Source organism: Crocodylus siamensis, chromosome 3 (genome assembly GCF_052110815.1).
Source record: "Crocodylus siamensis isolate JL-2025a chromosome 3, ASM5211081v1, whole genome shotgun sequence".
Taxonomy (NCBI): domain Eukaryota; kingdom Metazoa; phylum Chordata; order Crocodylia; family Crocodylidae; genus Crocodylus; species Crocodylus siamensis.
In genome coordinates, this window is record NC_143397.1 from 248,629,430 (window position 1) to 248,644,712 (window position 15,283).

Sequence of the window (15,283 nt, forward strand, 5' to 3'; positions counted from 1 at the left end):
CCACACTGTCGGACCATGTTCATTTTGGCATCAATAGTGACTCCAAAATCCTTTTCTGCCTCTGCGCTGACAAGAAGGGAGTTCCCCAGCCTGTAGGTATGGTGCTGGTTCTTCTTCCCCAGGTGCAGCACCTTGCACTTGTCGATGTTGAATCCCATCCTGTTCTCATCCGCCCAACCCTGTAACTTGTCTAGGTCTGATTGCAGCCTATTCCTCCCTTCTAGCATACTCACATCCCCCCACATCTTAGTGTTGTCTGCAAATTTGAACAGGGTGCTTTTTACCCTCTCGTCCAATTCGCTGATGAAGATGTTGAACAGTGCGGGCCAGAGGACCGAGCCCTGGGGGACCCCACTGCCCACATCCCTCCAGGTCAAAAATGACCCGTCCACCACCACTCTCTGGGTGCAGCCCTCCAGCCAGTTGGCGACCCATTTGACTGTGTGGGTGTCGACACCACAGCCCCCCAGTTTCTTTATGAGAACGGGGTGAGAGACAGTGTCAAAGGCCTTCCAAAAGTCCAGAAAGACTATGTCCACTGCTACCCCTGAGTCTAATGATTTAGTGACCTGGTCATAGAAGGCCACCAGGTTGGTCTGACAGGACCTGCCTCTAATGAACCCATGTTGGTTGCCCCTAAGCATGATCTCCCCTGCTGGCCCCTCATGGACATGCACCAGGATAATACTCTCAAAAAGCTTACCCAGGATCGAGGTAAGACTAATTGGCCTATAGTTTTCTGGATCCTCCTTCCTCCCTTTTTTGAAAATGGGAACCACATTGGCCCTTTTCCAGTCCTCTGGTACCACACCAGAGCATCATGAGTGCTCGTAAAGCCGTGCCAGGGGTCTGCTAATTCCCTCAGCACTCTGGGGTGGAGATCGTTAGGGCCAGCTGATTTAAATACATCCAGTCCCTCCAGAAGTTCCCTGACTAGATCCTCACTGACCCTAAGCCTGGGTGCGCCTCCCCTGGGGGCCTGCAGGGGTCCTGGTGGGAGGGGCTGATCTGGTCACTGCTCAGGAAAATGGAGGCAAAGAAATCGTTAAATAGGTTAGCTTTGTCAGCTGGTGTGACGACCAGATTTCCTAGCGTGTCTTGCAGAGGCCCCACATTACCCGGTACCTTCTTTTTATCCCCTATATTTAAAAAAGGACTTCTTGTTATCCTTGATCTGGGTCGCTAGTCCCAGGTCTATCTCCACCTTGGCCTTCCTGACTGCCCCCCTTGCATCCCCGAGCAACCAAGGTATAGTCCTCCCTGGTGATGGCCCTTCCCTTCCATTGGGTGTGTGCCTCCCTTTTAGCTAGGAGATGTTCCCATATGCTTTTGGTGAACCACAGGGGCCTTTGTGTCCTCTTGCCCCCTTTGATCCATGTTGCGATTACCTTCCTTTGGGCTTTGAGGATCATCTCTTTAAGGAAGAACCACTCTTCTTGGACACCTGACTCCCCTCCCCTCTGGGACCTCAGTGCCTCTCCAACTATTCTCCTTACCTCATTGAAGTCCACTCTCCTGAAGTCCAGGGCTTCTGTCCTGTTGTAGGCCTTTGCCACCCTGCACTGGATGGTGAATTCCATCAGGCGATGATCGCTGTCACCCAGGTGGTCGAGCCCCCTCAGTCCCCTCATCAGGTCATCGCCCATGGCCAGCACCGGGTCCTGGTGGGGCTATACACCTCCTGGGTTAGATGGAGGTCCTGTATTTTGGCTAGGAACCTACGTGAGCGGTCACACCTGGCTGACTGCTCTTCCCAGCAGGTGTCTGGAAAGTTCAGGTCACCCATGTTGACCACATCCTTTGACTTAACTACCTCGGTGAGCTGACCTAAGAATTCCTGGTCTTGCGCTTCCCCTTAGTTGGGTGGTCTGTAGTAGACCCCCACCGTTAAGTCTCTTTCCCCTCAATGTCCTTGTATTCTAGCCCAGAGCACTTCAGTGTGCCCCTGCTCTAACCCTGTGCTACTTGATGAGGATGTGTATTCCTCCTTGACGTACAGCACCACACCCCTGCCTTTCCTCCCTGTCCTGTCCCTCCTATACGGCCTATAGCCCTTTATATTTACCACCCAATCATGCATTGGGTCCCACCATGTTTCTGTGAGCTCCATTATGTCTGGGTTGGTGTCAGCTAGCAAGAGGGGAAGTTCCTCCTGCTTGTTTCCTATACTACGAGCGTTTGTATAGAGGCATTTGAGGCCTCCTGAAGATGTGTGCACTGGCCCCCTAATCTCAGCATTGCCCTGGCCCCTGTGGCTTATCTGGCCACATCCCTCCAGATTTGTTCTGCTCATCGTCGGTCTAGGCTGGGCTGTTTTTGTGGGTGAGGCTTGGTTTAGTGGTCCAAGGTTTCCTCCGCCCTCATCTTCCCCTTCCCTCAATGAGCCTAGTTTAAAGCCCACTGGAAGAGATCTGACAACCTAGAAGAGAACACACACTTACCTTTGGGGGAAAGGTGGAGCCCATCCCACTCGAGCATGTCTGTCATCCTGATGTGTGGGTCATTGTCTAGGAAGCTGAAGCCCGCCTCGAGACACTATTCCTGAAGCTGCCAGTTGGTCTCTCTGATGCAGATCTTATGTTGTCTTTCACGTCCGCTTACTGGTAGGACAGAAGAGAATACCACCTGTGCCTCTATCTCCCTCAGCACGCCCCCCAGAGTGTGGTAGTGTGGTATCAGGTGATCAGGGATTCTCCTGGCCACATCACTAGTACCCACATGGATTAGGACCATAGGGTAGTAATTGGCGGGCTGTATCATGGCCTGGATCATCGCCGTCACATCCTGAATCTTTGCTGCGGGCAGGCAGTAGACGTTGTGTGTCAAGGGGTCCTGGAGACAGATGGGACCCTCCATACCGCTCAGGACGGAGTCGCCTATGATGATCGCTCAACATTTCCTCCTCTGGGTCTGCTTAGCTCTTTTGGCCTGTTCAGAGTGTGGAGAGTGTGGAGTTGCCTCATCTCCGGTTGCCTCCTCTCCCTCCTCCTGCAGTGTCTCCAGGGCCTTATACCTGTTCTCCAGCTGGACTGGAGGAACTGGTACTGCTTTGCTGAGAGCAGTCCTGGTTCTGGAGGTGACTGTCTGCCACTCTGCAGTGGAGGGCACCTCCCAGGGTGCTTCTTCCTTGGGTTCATGGCCCTGTAGGGAAAGGAAATAATCATCAATTTCATCCCCCGCCTCCCTGATTCCCCTCAGCCTGCTAACCTCCTTCTGGAGCTCCCTCACCTGTGCCTCCAGGGCCCTAAGATAGGCACCTGCTGGACAGGTGTGGGGGCCCTCAATCCCTGCACCCCTGGCACTGCTAGGCATCCCCCACAGGCTGGGGGGCAGGGGGACGCCAGCTGGGTGGCGGCCTCAGACAAGCCCTGGGTAGGCAGCGCCCCCCAGGCAGGGCCCCTAGCAGCACTCTGTATCAACACCATTATATAAATTGCTGTTTATTTATATTTTTGTGTGGTGCCTTCACCCTACACTTGCAGGAGTCTCCCTCCTGGCCCACCTGCCAGCGCAAACACCAGTGCAAATGCCAGTGCACTCTTACAGAGTGTGCCTGTTTGCATGCTCTCTTCACATGGCGCGGCTTGGGAGCACGGCTCCCTACTGGCTCAGCTAAAAGGGATCTGAGGGGTTTCCCCTCTGGATCCAGTTCAGCTGTGTTGGCTCCCTCTGCCCCACTTACCTTTGTGGGGACCAGCTGTTGTTGCCCCCGCTGCTGGCTCCACTGCTGCTGCATCTGCCTCCACTCTGGGTCAGGTAAGGGGGCGCACATGCGTGCGGGACACACATCTGCTCAGATCCCTCCTCTCCTCCCGGCTCCTGAGTGCTGGGGGCTACATCAAACCACAGCTTTTAAAGGCCGTGGTTTGAAATTCCTGCCACTGCCCCAGCAGCCAATCAGGTGCTCCAGTCTTCCCGGAAGTGCCTGCTGGTAGTCCTGCCCCCTATGCTCCCCTGCTGGGGGGATCCGGTGCCTCTGGAGCCTGCTCCCCGAGGGTGAACCCCGGGGGTGCTCCCTGATTGCTTTCTATGATGAGATGACTGGTACTGTGGATACAGGAAGACTGGGATGTGGTGTACCTTGATTTTAGCAAGGCTTTTAATACAGTCTCCCACAACATTTTTGCAGGCAAGCTAAGGAAATATGGGCTGGGTGAAAGGACTGAAAGGTGGATAGAAAACTGGATGGAGCATTGGGCTCAGAGGATAGTAATCAATGTTTCAATATCTAGTTGGCAGCTGGTATCAAATGGAGTGCCCCAGGGTTCGGGACACTCAGTTTTGTTCAATGTCTTCATCAGCAACCTGGAAGATGTCATAGAGTGTACCCACAGCAAGTTTGCAGATGACACCAAGCTGGGAGGGGGTAGTGGATATGCTGGAGGGTAGTACTAGGATTCAGAGTGACAAATTGGAGGATTGGGCCAAAAGAAATCTTGCAAGATTCAACAAGGACAAGTGGAAAGTCCTGCACTTAGGACAGAGCAATCCCATGACCGGGACAGGCTGGGGGTGACTGGCTGGGCAGCAGCTCTGCAGAAAAGAACCTGGGGGTTACAGCGGACAATAATCTGAATATGAGCCAGCAGTGGGCCCTTGTTGCCAAGAAGGCTAATGGCATCCTGGGCTGCATTGGTAGGTGTATTGCCAGTAGGTCAAAGGAAGTGATTATTCCCCTCTATTCAGCACTGGTGAAACCACATCTGGAATCCTGTATCCAATTTTGGGCTCCCACTACAAAAAGGATGTGGACAAATTGAAGAGAGTCCAGCAGACAGCAACAAAAATGGTTTGGGGGCTGGGGACATGACTTCTGAGCAGTGGCTGAGGGAACTGGGCTTAATAAGTGTAGAGATGAGAAGACAGAGAGAATTTAATAGCAGCTTTCAATTACTGGAAGTGGGGTTCAAAAGAGGATGGAGCTGGGCTGTTCTCAGTGGTGGGAGTTGACTGAACAAGGTACAATGGGCTCAAGTTGCAGCAAGGGAAGTTTCGGTGAGATAGTAGGAAGAATTTTCTCATTAGGAGGGTAGTAAAACACTGGAACAAGTTACCCAGAGAGGTGGTGAATTCTCCATCCTTGGAGATTTTTAAGACCCAGCTATACAAAACTTTGGGATGATCTCATTGGGGCTAATCCTGTTTTGAGCAGGGGGTTGGACCTCCTGAGGTCCTTTCCAACCCTGACTTTCTGTGATTCTGTGATAACTAGGATGCAAGATCTCTCTGCAGTCTGGATACAGCAGTCTCTTCCATGCTTGCCCTCAACTTGTGTTTACTCAATGAAAACAGCACATAGGCAAATAATACTTTGAATTTTAAAAGAGTTTTAATTTGTAGCTGTTTTCAAAGTACACACCAGGGCTAATGAACAGTCACTCCACTGTGCAGCATACATTGTAACAGCTGACTCAAATGATGATGAATTATTTGCATTACAGTAGCTGATAGAGGCTCCTACTGTGATTCTGCTAGGCGCTGTACATACACACAATAAGAGACTGTCCCTTCGTGTACATTAGTTGTGCCTGGGTAAAGAAAAGGTGACTGCAGGCCATCTTCTATTTGTTCAGACCAAAGTGTCCTCTGCTGACCCCTCTTTTTGTTACATTTTTGTAACGCCTTTTCTTGATGAGAGTTTATCTTCAACACTTTTCTTTAAAGGGGATTAATTGTAAAATTTCACAATCTTGAGCACAGTAAAGTTTGGTAAGAACTCTGCATTATGTATGATATTCCACTGTTGGGTTTTTTGGATTTAAACAAATTTTGATAGGGATTTAAGGTACATTTAGGACTGGTGAAGTGTGCCAGACTTCCAGCTTTGGGGACCAAGGTTCCCGCATTATCCACTGAGGTGAAGTTTACAGCAAACTCCATGGCTGCATGCGTGTGCCACAACCCTGCCATAGGAGCAGGTGCAGCAAAGTAGCTTGAGATTCATTCATTTTGGGGGGTCTTTCCCTAGGATCCTGATCGTATACATTTGTCCTTTTTTCAGTTTTATCTTCTGACAGTGTGCAGTCAAAGCAGTTGTAAAAAATGGACTTCCCATCCAGAGCTATGGGTCCTGTCCTCTTCATACTGAAAGAAGACCAGTTCATTTCACATAGGTCACCGCATGATTTTAATGAATGGCTACTAGAACTGGAGCTATGCTCATTGCGACTCCCTAACAGAAATGGTCATCTCTATGCCAAATTATACCAGAAACTTGGCTCAACCAGATTTAAGGAAAAAAAATGGACAAAACCTAACAGGAAAAACTGCAGAACTGAACGGTGGACAAAGCTAAGAAGGTGCAGAAGTCTGATTTAGTTCAGACATGCACTCAAATACCTGGGAAGTAATTCAAATTTCCCCAACCTATAGAAGTGCCTACACACAACATCTTCTTCCCTACAACGCCCAACCTTGGAAGCAGCTCCTGTGGCTGCCTACCCCTCTCCAACATCTTAAAAGACAGCCTATGATCCCACTGCTTGCATCCTAACTTCAGTCTGATCCTCGTCTCTCTTTTATTCTGCCTGGAGGAAATAGCATATACTAGATGGAATAAGTGGCCTCCTTTTGGGAGCAGGGCATCAGGGACTTCTTTTGGAGGAGTGAGAGCTCTCGCTTTCTCTCTGTCATCCCTTTCAACCATCTCTTCCTGCCCCCTTTTGGCATGAAGCTCCTTTCTCACTCTTCCTCCAGAATGAAGGATTAGGTGCGAGTGCCTTCCTTTCCTCTCACTCTGTATGTGTACCTGGGATGTAGTGGCTCTTCTGAAGGGCCGGCAGATGGTCTTTTGATCTGAAGGCAGGAGCAGCATATCTGAAGGCTAGCTGTGACTGCTTTAAGCAGGACTCCTAGAGAGTTTGCAATCCCTCCTGCTCCTAGAGCTAAACTGATGAGCAGGCGCTAGACAAGAGAACAGGTTGCAGTACACATCAGTAGATAAGACTTGATTAAGTAAGATGCACGTGAAACCACAGACAGCAGCGAGGTTGTGCCCATAAATGGGTCAAACCTAGAGGGGCTGCTTCAGATGCCAGGTTTGTCTTTCACTGGCTTTTGAATTGGAGGAGGAAAGTTGGATTTTGCAGCAAAAGGGCAGCTCTTGGCTTATCACGAGAAGCACTGGTGGAGGACGGCAGGATACTTTGCCTCTGTTTTGGAGAAGTGGATGATGCTGCCTTCGATTTTCTGTTTGCATTCAGAAGCACATTAGTGGCATCCCTCAGCTCTTTTGGGAGCGAGTTTATCTGGGGCATCACTAAGCTCTCAGTGTTTGGTTCGCTGCTCCATTATGCTGTGAATGAGCTTTCTCTTGTGTTCCCCGCACCAGAAACTGTTCGTAAGACTGCCAGTGGAAGAGAATAAAGCTCTGATTGCAATGATAGTCCATAGCAAATGTTACAATTTTTCAAAGAGCAAGGAGAAGAGGCCCTTTTTTTTCTCCTTAGCTGAACATTTCTTTTTTTGGAAAAACACAACACCTGACTGACTAAGCCAGCAGAAAAGTCCAGCTGCAGCTCAGAACATTGGGATACATTTGTTGGCGAAAGCATCTTGCCATTTGAGAGACGCTGTTGCTTTTTGCTGTGGCCTCAGGTTAGGTAATTCATAATCAGCAAGCAGTAATGGCTTGCTCAGTGTTTATCGTTTTCAAATATACCAAAATAAGACAAAGCAGCAGGAATGATAAGACAAAGCAAGAGGAGGCCAGAAACCACCATTATTTATACCTACAATTCTACATAAAAATATAGTTTTACTTGCTGCAAATATCTAACTATTTGAAGTGCAGGGTAAGGAATTAGAGAATTTAGAGCCTGAAAAGGCCTGTGAGGTATCTGGTCCATTTTCTGCCAGTGCAAAAGTAACCACCTCTATTCCATTTTCTTATGTGCTTTGTCTGATTTACTTTTAAACATTGCAAGAGAAGGGGTATTCATCTCCTCCCCGTGAGACTAGTCTAAAGCCCAATAGATCTCACTTTTGGGAGGGTTTTAATCTGGAAGAATGTCACCCTTGGGTTACAGGATTAATTTATTTGCACTCACTAATTGCACATCATCTATAATCCGTACAAGTCAACACTTGATTTTTTTTTTTAACTGCCAGCCCTGGAACCTCAGCCAATAACCTAAAGACGGAGCAGAGATTTCCACTTCTGACATAACTGCCAGAAATGGCAATTTTGGAGGCCAAATGTAGGTGATAATGGGCACACCTACACCAGACACTATGTTCCCATAGTGATGAGCTATAGCGACATAGCTCGCTGCTACGGCAATGTAGCATCAGTGGGCACAAACTGTGATGTCGCTGCCACTGCACCATAGCAACGACCTCATTGTTACTGCACAATAGGGTCAGAAATGACCCATGTGGCTCCACGCCTGCATGATAACGGTGGTTACTATGCAGTCATTTAGTAGTTCCTAAAGCAGGTACTAAATGATTGCACAGTAACAACTGTGCAGTCGGGCACGTGTGCAGACGCTCCCAATTTCACTGCAGATGAGAGAGGCACAAGAGAATCCCACTTACTCTTTGTTTGCAACATTAGCATGCACAGTTAACAGAAGTAAAGTCTTCTTTTACATAAGGGGCATGTCCTCTGCTACTGTTCATTGCCTTACTGTATTCCAGCTCAGATACCTACCTTTTAATGCTTATTACAGGGTATCAGAGCACTAAAACACTCGGGATCCGAACTGCAGCCAGTGTAACACTGTAGACTTCATCAGAGTGATGCTCCTTGCGGTCACTGAGGATTTAGCCCCATAACCACACTGTCATGGGACTCAGCTCAAGTTGGTCTCTGTTTAGCTATAGAGGAGACGTCTCATCTTTCTGAGATCCTCAAATCAAGGTCGTAAGACTCGATATAGTAAGATACATAACAGATGAGCTTGGTTGACCATCTCTGCACTGCCTGAATACATTGCCTATACTCCCAAGTCTTTCCTTGGTATTTAGCGTCATGGATTCCCGTTGGGGAATGCTGGCTTGGGCCAGACTTGTCTAGTCTCTGCACAGTTTGTGAAGCCAGCCCAGCCTTGGCTTCCAGAGTGGTGATGAGCCCCGGCTCCTTTCACCTCCAAGACCCAGGCATTCAGTCCCTGACCCTCCCTCGTTGCCCCTCACCCTCCTGAGACGGGGATTGCTCTCCAACTTCCAAGCAACAATGCAGACAGTTTCTCTTCAACACAAAGCCTTTCTTGGGCAACTGTAGCACAGCAAGAAGTTCTTGCTTCCTCCAAAGGGTTAAGCCATTCCTCTGTCCAAAATCCAGCCCGCACAGCCCTGTTCAGCCCCAACCTAGCTCAAGCTGTTCTCCCTAGAGCTGACACCCTCCCTTTTCAGGTTTCCCCCTCTAGCGCTTGATCCTTATATCTCCCTCCTTCCCTTCTGGCCTACACCTCAGACCCAGTCGAAGTGTTTGGTCAAGTGTCGATGAGGTGTGGATGAGGCTTTTCAATTCTTTGTCTCCTCCAGCATGTAGGCAAGGCAGGCCCAGCTTCAGCCTCCCTTAGCACCTGCTTTCTCCCTGCACAATCTAGCAACTGAGGAATGCAACATTATTATACCATGAACACATTTCAGTAAAAAATATTGCAACAAAACCCTAGTCCATCACATGGCGTGGTTAGATTACTGGAGGCATCACTCCCTCCCCTCCCCTTCTTTCGAAATGTTCCAAAACCCCGGTGAAGAAATCCAGAAAAAATATCCCCTGGATATATTGTGGGTCCTGGAATTCATGTTTGGAAATGGGCATCCAAATCTGCACCAATACACTCATAAACGTATCCATTCATTCCATACATTAAATGGGATGTTAGCATAACCCTGGGTGATGGAAAATACCAAGGTCAGTTTGGATTCCTCGGTGTCAAGCCTGAAGACTGCATCACAAATGTGCCTGGTACAATAAAAAGGAAAGAAAAAGAAAAGCAACTGGTGTCAAGTCTTGACTCCTCAAAGGGGTTGACATTTAAAAAGTAAAGGAAACGCATTGCTCTGTAACAACCTTGTTCTTGGCCACAGTTCCAAGCTCGCTTCCAGGAGCACAAGATGTTACCCATGTTTTTTAATTTGCCTAAAATGAGCAGGAGTTAACACACCACCCCTGTGTGTTTGACAACCGGGACTTCTGGTGCCAACATATCGCTACAGAATTGCTCCTGTAGTTCTCTCTGAAGCCTGTTGCCTGCCTCCTCCCTGCATTAGCCTGTAACCCTATGACTCTCAAACATGCATGATCAAATCGCCTTGCACAGTGAGTGTCTAGACCTGTTTTCAAATAAAGTAGAGCAGCAGCCTCCTGTGACCAAGGATCCTTAATCTTGCCCATGACTTCTTTGTTAGGAGCAAACTGCATTGCTGACACTCCCAGTGATTGATCTGAATTACAAAAGAGGCATGGTGTGGGGTAGTATGGAGTCAAACTTATGCGGTGGCGGATTTATTGCTGTGAAACCGGTGTCCTCTGGAGCAGAAAGCCGGGAGATGTAGATCTACAAGCAGCTGTGTTATCGCCTGAGCACTGCAATGAGCTGACATATTTTATCTTTGCCAGCCGTGCTGCTAAGGCAGCTTCACAGGACAAGGACCCACAGCCTTGCCTTCTGAGGACAGAATAACTAAGTACAAGTGGTGCGACATGGTCATCAAAGATCAGAGAATCCTGCTCCTAGGTTTTAGTACTGTCTCCATTAGATGGCTGCTTGATAATTTATTAAAATAATTTCAATGCACAACACCAGAGGGAATAAGATCCTATAAAACCATAAAAACAGCCTGTTGAAATGAATGGTATTATCATGGTAATACTGAAGCCCCTTGAACAGCCTGCTCTTCCCACAGGAAAGTCCATACCTGGATTGTTGTTGACTTCCATGGGATATATTAACCTCTAATGAAGGGACAGTGGTCAAATTCTGACACAAAATCATGAAGACCTTGTAGCTTGATTTGATTTAATTGATCCAACTGGCAATGCTTGGGAAGTTGCATGGTAAAACACAGCCCTTCCTGAGGAAAGGAGTGACCTCATTTCCATTTGCAATGAGCTTCCAACCTGCAAAGAAGAGGGCCTGATAAATGGAAAGGATGACACAGATAAAATGGATGCAGTCCAAGGGGAAGACACCTTTTATTCTTTCCTTTCTATCCAAAAAAGTGACATACAAAGGGTGGAGAAGGAAACAATTAAAATGAGTAGATTATTTTTGTATGAATTATGTAATAACCTTAAATATGCATGAAGCATAAATGACTTGCCCTCATCATAATCATGGCAGTTACTTGGCTTAGGTTGTTTTAAAATCATAGCTTTGGCCTTCCTTTCAGGTCTGAGTTTCCTGGTATATTGAGCCTCTGCTGCTCCTGTGAGGGACTGGGGCATAGGCAGTTAGCCCACTGAGGGAAAGCAGGACCTGCAGCTGGATCAAAGGTTAAGAGCCATATACTAAAGCCAGAGAGAGATCCAGAAGCAAAGTCCACAACACAGTCCAGGGTCAGGATCTAGGGGTGAGATGCCGTGTACCGATCCAGAGGGCAATCTGCGGGGTGAAGTCCAAGGAGAAAGCCAAACTGGGGTCAGGAGCCAGAACTGCAGGGAAATCCAAAGCTCTAGTCCAGAAATGAGCTGAAAACTAGGGGCAGGAACCAGGAGAACCAGAGTGCAGGAGCCAGGAGGCTTGCCACAGCAGAGCTGTGCTGTGGCCTGTAGACTCAAGGCCCCAGCTGGTGCTAAATGGGTAGGTGGTACCCCCAACCAGGATGCTTGCTGCTCCTAAACTAGGGCAGAATTCAATTCTCCAGCCTTTGTATGTCACTTTTTTGGATAGAAGGGAAAGAATAAAAGATGTCTTCCCCTTGGACTGCATCTGTTTTATCCTCTGGCCCAGGCTTGCCTAACTGCTCAGAGTCCCTGCTAGCTGCCCTCCACCCGGGCAAACCTGCAGGTGCCCTGCACTTCTCAAGCCAACTTGGGCGGCTGCATTCTGCACATGGAAGGTGAAACCCCAGCACTACTTAAGTCAATGGGAGTTTTGGACTTCATCCAATGCATTTCACAGAAGTAATTCTCCTGTGGCAGAGCCCCTGAAAACCGTTAAACTGGTTGGTTTGCTTCTTGTTTTTTGTTTAGTTGGGTTTGGGGGGAGGGTGGGGGGCTGCAGTTGCTGGGTTTTAATGGAGTAATTCTTCAATCACTTATATCTCAGCAAGCTGTAAAGGAGAAAAACAGCAGTATTAAGGCAGTACATGGATCTGCTATATTACACTGCCCAAAAATGTTATATCTTTATAAAGCTGCAACAAAATGGGAACTCCAGCAAGGAATACATTTCTGCATGCCTGCAATACTTCTTTTCTGTATTTGCTATGGCTATTGGACTAGCCAGGGAGCCTGTTATTATTAATGCAGATGAAAGCTACAGTAGCTTACTGGAAAGGCTCTCTTATTACAGATGCAAAACAAAGGTTTAGGTGAATCAATTTGCTATTACTGCTGTATCCTTATGCGGTCTCCTATAGAAAGCTCTATAGATTTTACAGCCACATTCTGTATCACTTTGAAATATTAACTGCCTAACATCACTGACTGCTGTCCGTGGAAGATGTTTTATCATGAATTATGGCTGAGATTCCTACAGGCATTTAGGTGCCCAAATCCCACTGACTCCAGTAGAATATGGGCCTCCATATCTGACATGAAATAGAAAATGCTTGTAAAACGCTTTGAACGCTGGCTGCTGCCCACGCCTGTGTTTTTGTCATGGTTCTCATGGTAGCTGGTATTTTTCCTTAGATCTCCAGATCCTGGCATCCTGTGATTACAGAACTGCAGCTTTGTTTTTGTTCTGTTTTTAAAGCAAGAAACAGAATGAAGTCACTGGAGCTATGACAGTTTGCCTCAGGTGAGGATCTGTTCTTCCATGTCTGTCTCTCCAGGTGGTGAACATAAGTCTGAAAATGTGATCCAAGTATGCCTTACATGCCCCAAATCCAGATGGCAAAGATAAAATGCACCCCATTTATGACAGTTACATGCATTTCTATTATAGACAGTTTTGACTTACCAGGAATCATGGTTTTGGTTCCCTTTGCATGACAATAATGGTCTCAGTAACTTTGGTTATACAGTTTTGATAAAAAGTCATAAAAATGCTAAATGATGATGATGATAATAATTATACCCATTTTGAAACTGCCATATATGTACACAGGTGACTGGTAGAGGGGGCAAGGCGGGGGCACGTGAATTTGAATTCTAAGTAGGTAGGGATGGAGTGCCTGAGGAACAATGTTTTATGGGCCTTTTCCCCCTCCTCCTTTTAGTTATCATGGGGTTCAATAAACAGCCATACATGAATAAGAACTAAACAATGAACTTTATTTGTGGAGCAATAGACCCTGTCTGTCTCTGGAGGCCCTTTGTCTGTTTCTCTCACTAACTAATGACTATCACCTAACTGAGGAGTTATCTCCCAGTTCCTAACTCTTCTAAATTAGGGAGTGTCTCTGAACTATAACTTTTATCACTATAATCCTCACTAAAAAGTAGAGCTGGGGGCTGAATGAAGGAGGACTGGAGTGAAGCAATCTTCCTAAGTGACTGAGTAGGATATACAGGAGCTGGCCAACTCATCTGCATATTCCTTTATCTAGGACAGCCTTCAAACCGTGTCTTTCTCCAAAGCAATTTTCACTCTATGACCACGTCCTCACAAACAGGAACCTATGGTTTGCAGCACCTCAAAAGCTTTTGAGTTGCTACAAAACACACATGGTACAAGTGAATAGGTTCTTTGTGCTGCATATTTGCAGCACGGAGGCAAAAGTACATACTGGGAACTCCCAGTATCAAAAAAAGAAAAAAATAGGGCAAAAAAGCGAGGCAGTTCATGTAGCTGCAGTGTGTACAGCTCAAAACCAGAGCCTGGCTGGCCAGAGTCACATTCCAGTTGTTGGCTATGCTCCATGCACCTGGATCACCACCGCTGTAACATCGGGGGGCCACTACCAGTGGCACAAATATGTGCTGCTGTTAGTTGTCCCTGGGGAAACACATGTGCGTACTTGTCAGGACACACCCTATGTGATCAGAGAGATCTGGGTGATGGGGAGAAGCGCTGGCATGTGAAAGACTCACCTGTACAGGTCCCCCTCACCATCTGACAGGACCAGCACTTGTAAGTCAACTAAATATGCAGAGAATGATGATGTGAATGATATCCCACCCAATTTAAAATAATGCCAGCATCCTGATCTTCAGTATCATTTTCCTATCAGAGCAAATGATCCAAGAGGATGACTCAGTTCAGCTTTCAATGCTCTTGTCACACAGAAAAAGTTGGAGGAAGAAAAAACCCCCTATTTTAAAAATCAACTCTTTTTCCATCTCCTGGGTCCCAAACTGCTGACAGTTTTGATTCTTGGGCTTAAATTATATCTCAGTGGCTGCTGAAAACTGCAGACTGAAATGTCAGTGTTGGTGGAATACAATAGCACTGTGCCAGTAAATATCTCAAGATTTAGTACTTGTGTATTCTTCTTTTATTTAGCATTCCATCAATAACTTTGTGATACATTCTTTCACAGAGACAGTTTCTTGCTTTTGAGGTGGTCTAACTGCCTAGCAACCTTAAAAAAGATATATCTCAGTGCTGCATGGTAATGGTCAGAAACTGGGTACATTATATTAATGTGACTGCAGTGTTCTGAACTGTAACTGTAGAAAACTTCTGTTTTTCACTGGATCTAGTTCTTAAAGAAAACAGCTGGAAAGCTGAGCAGCCCAGAGCCAATGCCACACTCTAGCACCCGCAGGAGACCACACAGTAATACACAGGTCAGGTGAGGCTGGGAGAGGGTGGCCCAGTGGGCAATGTGGGCATCCACTGAGGGGAAAACCCAGCATGAAGCCTCCCTGGCACCACATGCCCCAATTGAGTGTTTGCAGTCCAAAGCGTGCTGATGGGGGGTTGGTGGCATCATGAGCTTCATGTACGCACAGCAGGGCATGCCTCACAGCATTGCCATACCTGGCCTGGTGGCAGGACAGCAAGGCCCTGTACCAGAAAGCCAGGCCACCAGAACGCACCATAAATCTAGAGGTGGGTGAGGGAAGCATTCACTGAGCACTGCGGCACCCATGTGCATAGGGAAAGTCCTTAGTGCAGGGGCATTGTTGCCCTCCCTACTGCACCATCTGAACTATTTACATTGGATTTTCAGTTGTGCTCTAATTTGCAGAGCATACAGACCAGCAGCAAGACCC

The 15,283-nt window shown here is 47.4% G+C and overlaps 1 pseudogene; it reads right to left on the bottom strand.

The window, feature by feature from the left end:
- Positions 1–3,425, bottom strand: part of LOC149869659 (uncharacterized) — a 168,779-nt pseudogene extending 165,354 nt beyond the window's left edge.
- Between the last annotated feature and the right edge of the window lie 11,858 nt (positions 3,426–15,283).